Source organism: Triticum urartu, chromosome 2 (genome assembly GCF_003073215.2).
Source record: "Triticum urartu cultivar G1812 chromosome 2, Tu2.1, whole genome shotgun sequence".
In the NCBI taxonomy this organism is placed as follows: domain Eukaryota; kingdom Viridiplantae; phylum Streptophyta; class Magnoliopsida; order Poales; family Poaceae; genus Triticum; species Triticum urartu.
In genome coordinates, this window is record NC_053023.1 from 396,983,075 (window position 1) to 396,991,814 (window position 8,740).

Here is an 8,740-nt window from a genome sequence, read left to right on the forward strand (position 1 = left end):
ACAGCGATCGCGACACCGCAAGCACGGGGATGCAGTGCAAGTTGATGTGTCAGTCGTGGAGGGTTACATCCGGCCATGACAACGGCTGGCGGTAATGCCAATGACACCGTGCTTGGTGCACCCGAATGTACAGCCTGTCCGGTCGCCGGCCGCATGCGGTTGCATTTCGGATGCTGACGGGGGCGGTGGCGCAGTGGAGGTGGCACGTGGGAAGAGATGGCACCGACGTCGAGCTTGCCCTTGGACTTGCCAAAGATACCCACACGGAAAGTCTTCTCTTATTTTTTTAGGGTAAATGGCTTCATATAGGAGAAGGGCATCAGCAATGGGCTTCTGTGGGCCTGCTGCAGGAGCAGATGCTGATGTTATGAACGTCTGGCAAGCTCGATCTGATAACTACTCGATAGTTCAGTGTGCCATGATTTACGGCTTAGAATCGGGACTTCAAAAATGTTTTGAATGTCATGGACCATATGAGATGTTCCAAGAGTTGAAGTTAATATTTCAAGAAAATGCCCGAGTTGGGAGATATGAAGTCTCCAACAAGTTCTATAGCAGCAAGATGGAGGAGAACTGTTTTGTCAGTGAACACATACTCAAAATGTCTGGGTATCATAACCACTTGACTCAGCTGGGAGTTAATCTTCCAGATGATAGTGTTATTGACAGAGTTCTTCAATCACTCCCACAAAGCTACAAAGGCTTCATGATGAACTATAATATGCAAGGGATGGATAATACAATTCCCGAACTCTTCGTTATGCTCAAAGCCGCGGAGGTAGAAATCAAGAAGGAGCATCAAGAGTTGATGGTTAACAAGACCACTAGTTTCAAAAAAAGGACAAGGGAAAAAGGGGGAATTTCAAGAAGAATGGCAAGCAAATTGCCACTCCGGGGAAGAAGGCTAAGTCTGGACCTAAGCCTGAAACTGAGTGCTTCTACTACAAAGGGACTGGTCACTGGAAGCGGAACTGCCCCAAGTATTTGGCGGATCAGAAGGATGGCAAAGTGAACAAAGGTATATGTGATATACATGTTATTGATCTGTATACCTTACTAATGCTCGTAGTAGCGCCTGGGTATTTGATACTGGTTTGGTTGCTCATATTTGTAACACGAAACACGGGCTACGGATTAAACGAAGATTGGCTAAGGATGAGGTGATGATGCGCGTCGGGAATGGTTCCAAGGTCGATGTGATCGCCTTCGGCACGCTACCTCTACATCTACCTTCAGGATTAGTTTTAGATCTGAATAATTGTTATTTGGTGTCAGGGTTGAGCATAAACATTATATGTGGATCTTGTTTGATGCAAGATGGTTATTCATTTAAATCAGAGAGTAATGGTTGTTCTATTTATATGAGTAATATCTTTTATGGTCATGCACCCTTAAAGAGTGGTTAATTTTTATTAAATCTCGATTGTGGTGATACACATACTCATAATATTGATGCCAAAATATACAAAGTTGATAATGATAGTGCAACATATTTGTGGCACTACCGTTTAGGTCATATTGGTGTAAAGCACATAAAGAAACTCCATGCAGATGGGCTTTTGGAATCACTTGGTTATGAATCATTTGATGCTTGCGAACCATGCCTCATGGACAAGATGACTAAAACTTCGTTCTCCAAAACAATGGAGCGAGCAATTGACTTATTGGAAATAATACATACCGATGTATGCGGTCCGATGAGTGTTGAGGCTCGCGGCGGGTATCGTTATTTTCCGACCTTCACAGATGATTTGAGCAGATATGGGTATATCTACTTAATGAAACACAAGTCTGAAACATTTGAAAAGTTCAAAAAAATTCGGAGTGAAGTGGAGAATCATCATAACAAGAAAATAAACTTTCTATGATCTGATCGCAAAGGAAAATATTTGAGTTACGAGTTTGGCCTTCATTTAAAACAATGTGGAATAGTTTCACAACTCACGCCACGTGGAACACCACAGCCTAATGGTGTGTCCGAATGTCGTAACCGTACTTTATTAGATATGGTGCGATCTATGATGTCTATTACCGATTTACCACCATCATTTTGGGGTTATGCATTAGAGATAGTTGCATTCACTTTAAATAGAGAACCGTCTAAATCCGTTGAGACAACACTGTATGAACTGTGGTTTGGCAAGAAACCTAAGCTGCCATTTCTTAAAGTTTGGGGTTGTGATGCTTATGTGAAAAAGCTTCAACCTGATAAGCTCGAACCCAAATCGGAGAAGTGTGTCTTCATAGCATACCCAAAAGAAATTGTTGGGTACACCTTCTATCACAGATCCAAAGGCAAGATCTTTGTTGATAAGAATGGATCCTTTCTAGAGAAGGAGTTTCTCTCGAAAGAAGTGAGGGGGAGGAAAGTAGAACTTAATGAGGTAATTGTACCTTCTCTCGAATTGGAAAGTAGCTCATCACATAAAACCGTTCCAGTGATGCCTACACCAACTATAGAGGAAGCTAATGATAATGATCATGAAACTTCAGATCAAGTTACTACCGAACCTCATAGGTCAACCAGAGCACATTCCGCACCAGAGTGGTACGATAATCCTGTTATGGAATGAAGGAAATATGACCTAGAGGAAATAATGAAGTTGTTATTTATATTTCCTTATATCATGATAAATGTTTATTATTCATGCTAGAATTGTATTAACCGGAGACTTAGTACATGTCTGAATACATGGACAAACTGAGTGTCACTAGTATGCCTCTACTTGACTAGCTCGTTAATCAAAGATGGTTAAGTTTCCTAACCATCGACATGAGTTGTCATTTGATTAACGGGATCACATCATTAGAGAATGATGTGATTGACTTGACCCATCCGTTAGCTTAGCACGATGATCGTTTAGTTTGTTGCTATTTCTTTGTTCATAACTTATACATGTTCCTATGACTATGAGATTATGCAACTCCCGAATACCGGAGGAACACTTAGTGTGCTATCAAACGTCACAACATAATTGGGTGACTATAAAGATGCTCTACAGGTGTCTCCGATGGTGTTTGTTGAGTTTGCATAGATCGAGATTAGGATTTGTCACTCCATGTATCGGAGAGGTATCTCTGGGCCCTCTCGGTAATGCACATCACTATAAGCCTTGCAACAAAAGTGACTAATGAGTTTTTTACGGTGTGTTGCATTACGGAATGAGTAAAGAGACTTGCCGGTAACGAGATTGAACTAGGTATTGAGATACCGACAATCGAATCTCGGGCAAGTAACATACCGATGACAAAGGGGACAATGTTTGTTGTTATGCAGTTTGACGATAAAGATCTTCGTAGAATATGTAGGAACAAATATGAGCATCATGGTTCTGCTATTGGTTATTGACTGGACATGAGTCTCGGTCATGTCTACATAGTTCTCGAACCCGTAGGATCCGCAAGCTTAACGTCCGATGACGATCGGTATTATGAGTTTATGTGTTTTGATGTACCGAAGGTAGTTCAGAGTCCCGGATGTGATCACGGACATGACGAGGAGTCTCGAAATGGTCGGGACATAAAGATCGATATATTGGAAGGCTATGTTTGGACATCGGAATGGTTCCGGATGAGTTCGGGCATTTACCGGGGTATCGGGGGGTTACCGGAAACCCCCGGGGAGTCAATGGGCCTTAGTGGGAGAGAGGAGGAGGCGGCCAAGGTGGAGGGCGTGCCCCCAAGCCCAATCCGAATTGGGGGGGGGGGGGGGCGGCCCCCCTTTTCTTCCCTCTCTCTCCCCCTTCCTTCCTCTCCTACTCCAACTAGGGAAGGGGGAATCCTACTCCACCGGGAGTAGGACTCCCCCTTGGGCGTGCCATGAGAGGGCCGACCCTCTCCTCCTCCACTCCTTTATATATGGGGGAGGGGCACCCCATAGACACACAAGTTGATTGCTTAGCCATGTGCGGTGCCCCCCTCCACAGATTTCCACCTCGGTCATATCGTTGTAGAGCTTAGGTGAAGCCCCGCGTCGGTAACTTCATCATCACCGTCATCATGCCGTCGTGCTGACGAAACTCTCCCTCGACCTTAGCTGGATCTAGAGTTTGTGGGATGTCACTATGACGCCCCGAGACCGTTGCGCCAAGTGTCTTCCAGTTATTCGCTGTTGTTGCCTTGTCTTTCGCTTGCGTGTTGCGTCTTGCCATGTCATCATCCGCATTGCATCTGTCGGATTTCGGGTTCCGGCAGACCCTTGAGGTTCGAACACTGGGGTGCGCACGGAGATTTCGCCTTCTACCTACCTGCACCCCTCCGCCTCGCTAAGATCTAAGCTATGGAAAGAACAGCACAAGAGACACAGGGTTTATACTGGTTCGGGCCACCGTTGTGGTGTAATACCCTACTCCAGTGTATGGTGTGGTGGATTGCCTCTTGGGCTGATGATGATGAGCAATACAAGGAAGAACAGCCTCGCGAGGGTCTGTTCTTGGCTGAGGGGATGAACTGCTAGGAGGAGTTCAGTCACCCTTCTCTCTCTCTTCTCGATTCTCTCTCCGATTTCGATCCTAGCTAGTTTCTCTCTTGGCTTCTAGATTCTCCCTTCTTGATTCCGATCCTCCTACCCTGGGGGTGGCTAGTCCTATTTATAGGAAAAGGCCCTGAGCCTCTTCCCAAATATTGAGCGGGAAGGGCGCCAACAATTGGCCATTTTGAAGGGGAACATCTGGTACACTTATCCTGACTAAAGTTGGTCCTCGCCTGCCAAAGGCTCTGCTGGTGACGCTGGCTTGGGCTCCACAATGACTTCCTCCCTGCCGTTGGACTGGTTTTGGTCTCGTTGCACCGAAACGGGTGCCTTTGCTTGATGCTCTCGCCTGCGCTTGCCCCCTTTGCACCAAAGAGGAAAGGAGGACACTGCGCGGCTGGCGCCCACCTAGCGCCTTTGGTCGTCATGGCTTGCGTCACAGGCACCTCGTGAGGTACCCCGCCTTGATCTCTCCGCCTTCTCGCGAGCCAGCCTGATGAGGCCGTGCCTGAGGAAGCTCCGTGTCGTCCGCCCCGCGAGGCTTGGCCCATCACGAGGGTCTTGGGTCTGTGTTGATGAAGATGGGCCGCGCTGGGCCCCCTTTTGAGCCACGCCGCAGGCCGCAGGCAGGCAAGTCTGGGGACCCCCATTCCCAGAACGCCGACAGTAGCCCCCGGGCCCAAGGCGCGCCCGGACTTGGCTGTGCAAGGAGGCGAAAGGGCAAGAGCGAAGCGCCGCGGGCCCTAACAGCCTGCGGCCTTGGGCGCCGCATGGCGGTTGATTGGACGTGGGCGTCTCCACTTCCCCACGGCGCCTCGGCAACTGCACGGATTGGACAAGTCCCTGCATGCAAAGCGGGTCATGATTACCTGCGATCGTGGAGGTCGGCGGTTGGCCTTCGCCGGCCATAAGTACGGAACGGCGCGCGCCCTTCCAGTCCATCCCTTCTTGCTTCTCCTTCTTCCCGGTCCTTGCTCTGTCTTGCTGCGATGGCTCCGATCCGCCGGTTCTCGACAGCAGAGAAGGGAAAGGCTCCCCGAGAGGAACCAGACCCGCTCCCGCTGAAGAAATGGCTCCCCCTCCGCGGCCGGGACGAGGGGGCCCATCAGGTGGTGTCGAGGCCCTGGTGCGAGCGGCCACCGCCGGGGTTCCCGCTTCCCTTGTACGCCCACATCTCTTGGACAGGCTGGCGCCCGCAGCAAAGAAGCCGAAGGGAGCTCTTGAGGTTCCATCCGTGGCAGCGCCTCTGCCCGCGAAGGAAGGTGACCGCGACGCACGGGCTTCTCCTGCCCGGTCGTCCTCGCGAGGCCTGGCTGAGCCGGCTGGGGCGAGCTCAGCCCCCATGGCCCAAGTGACTCCCGAGGTGCCTTTGCCTGCTGCCGCCACTACAGCCATTGGGGCGCAGTAGGCTCCGCCTCAGGATGCTGTGGTCGTGCTGTCGCCTTCTCCTCCTACTCCACCGACTGCTGTCTCTCCGACTCCTCCTGCCGTTCCGGATCGTGCTGCTGCTGAGCTGGACCGGCTGCGGCAGGATCTTCTTGGCACCGACCCTCGCTTGGTGGCCGGGCGCTTGGAGCTGGCTTCAGGAAGGATTCGCTCCGACGCTTCTATTCGGGCGGCGCTGGTCCAGGCCTCGACGGCTTGCGATGAGGAGAGGCAGGCTGTCCTTGAGGCGAAGGCTGCTCGTGACGCAGCCCTGGGGGAGGTGGTCGACGTCCGTGGTCGCTGCAAGGCGCTGGAGGACGAGCTGCAAGGCCTGCGGGACCAGCTCGCGAAAGAGGCCCGCCTTCTCCAAGAGCAGGAAGAAGGCATGAAGGCTCGCGAGGCGGCCATCAAGGAGAGGGAGGTCAATCTCAGGAGGCGCCGTGACCGCCTAGGCGCGCTGGAGCAGGAGTTGGGGCGAGGAAGGTCGAGCTGGACGACAAGGCCCAGGTTCTTGCCGAGGACCGCGTGGCCTTCGCGGAGATGGAGGCGAAGGCTCGCTCCTCGCTGAGGATGCTTTACGACAGCGGCCTGGAGAGCCCGCTGGCTGGCGCCGAGGACGGCCCCGCCAAGCTGCTTCCCTTCCTGGTTCACACTCTTGAAGATGTCGCCCTTGGCCTTGGCCCCACGGCCGAGGCCGAGGCGCGTGTCCTGTCTTCTGCAGCGCTGACGCGGGTCCTCGCCCACATCTACCTTCACGATCCCGGCGTCGACCTCGACAGCCTGCTAGAGCCAGTAAGCGGCGAGCGTGCCGCTGCCGCTGCCATGGCCGTGAAGGGTCACGCGGAGGCTCTGCTGGGGAAGTTTCGGGCCTTCAGCACCAAGCCGAAGCAAGGCGCTGCCGACCCCGCTGCTCCATGAGGCGAACCCACTCCGCGCTGCTCCACCGCCGACAAGTGACTCCGTTGTGGCTCATGTCCTGCCTTTAATTCCTGCACATGTATCATGCCTCGGGGAGGCGTTTAAACTTGCGTTTGGCATTGAGATAACAGTGTGGACTGTAATATTTTCTTTTGAATTCCTTGAAATTTACGCTTTTCCTTCCTACCTGCTTATGTTCTACGCAGGCAGAGCCTGGCCCCGCGCATACCTCAGCCGCCGTTAGCCCCGACCGGAAACCAGGACTGGACCAAGGAGTGAGGGGCTACGTGACAAGTTAGGCTCCTGAGTCGCGATGCTCAGGAGTCCCCCTTGGCGCACGAACAGCAAGTAGGGAGGTGTGATGTGGGTGGATCTACCGTTCTACGTCTGCAGAGCCCGGCCGCGCGCATACCTCAACCGCCGTTAGCCTTTCGGAACTAAGGAGTGAGGGGCTACGTGACCAGTTAGGCTCCTGAGTCGCGATGCTCAGGATTCCCCCTTGACGCTCAAACGGCCTTCGTACCTTAGCTCCGCTCGGGGAGAGACACGTGACGAACCAGGCCCGGGGGGCCTGGCTAGGTGGCGTGCGTCTGGGCGTGACCCAGGCGCAGCCCCCATGCCCAGCCCCCTCGCGCGGCACTCCCGAGGCGAGGCGTTACGATGAGGCTAGACACTGAGCTCTGGGCTCCCTGAGGTTGATGCGGCCTAGGGGCCGCCCTCAGTTGTTTATCACCAGCGCGGAGCATAGCGCTTCCGTATGTGTACGGGCATAGCCGCTCCTCGGCAGTGTCGTCAGCCAGCATGGAGCATGGTGCTTCCACTGGTACGTGGGAGGGGGCTCCCCTCCGGGAGGAGCCCCCGGGCGTGTACAGCCCTGCCCTGACATGTGGTTGGCACGGTAGGGCCTGGTGAGGTGTATTTGGGCACCCGTGAGCCAGCGCAGGACTCACGGGGCCCTACCTCTAGGCGGGTTGCGCCTGGCACTGGGCCTTATCTTGTGATGTGTCCCTGCAAATTTGGTTAGATGCCGGCACTCTACGTCCTCGGGTCCCGGCCCTCGAGCTGGTCTCAACCGTCGCTGGTATGCCAGGTCGCGATGCCGTGGACAAGGCCAGAGGGTGAGGGCTAGAGAGCCAGTAAGAGCCCTGAGTCGCGATGCTCAGGTACCCCCCCTTTAACGTGCAAGTGGTCGGCATGGAGAAGAAGAGGTGACATGGACAGGCATCAAATAATCAAGCATGGTGGGTCGAACGCATAGCCGGAAATAAACGCAAAAGGGATACATGCCGCTGGGTCTGGCCCGAGCGACTTGGGGGATGATGCAGCCCGAGGGGCGCCCCCAACAAGGTAAGCTAACAACATGAAATAAAAGGGATACATGCCGCAGGGACGGACCCATGCGGCCTAGGAATAATGCAGCCCTGGGGGGCGCTCCCAGCTGGAAATGAAACTTGAAAGATGTCACCTGATGATGTTGAGGACAAAAGAGTGTTGGTGTAGCAGACTCGGTGGGCTGCGGAAGCCGATCCTCACGAGCTCCCAGGCCCAGGGGCCTCGGGAGGCTCCGGAGGTGCTGGTGGCTCCTCGCGGCCATCTCCATCTCCGCCAGGGCTGCGGAACGCCTGGCCTCTTGAGCCTCCATGATGCCCCTCATGAGGCGCTGGTACGTGGCAGCCGCGTTCGGCAAGCCGTAAGGCATGCGAACGTAGCTGTGGGGTGGACCTTCGCAGTGCCCCACTCGCGAGGTCCAGAGGCGCTCCAGAGAGGCGACTCGATTGAGCCCTGGTATGTCGATGCACATGCACAGCCCACCATCCTCGCCTGGATGGGGAGCCACAGCTGGTAGGCGGCGGCCGCCTTTCATGACTCTTGACTCCTGTAGCTCCTGAATGGCCTTGCTGACGAACTCCTGAGGGTCTGGCTCTC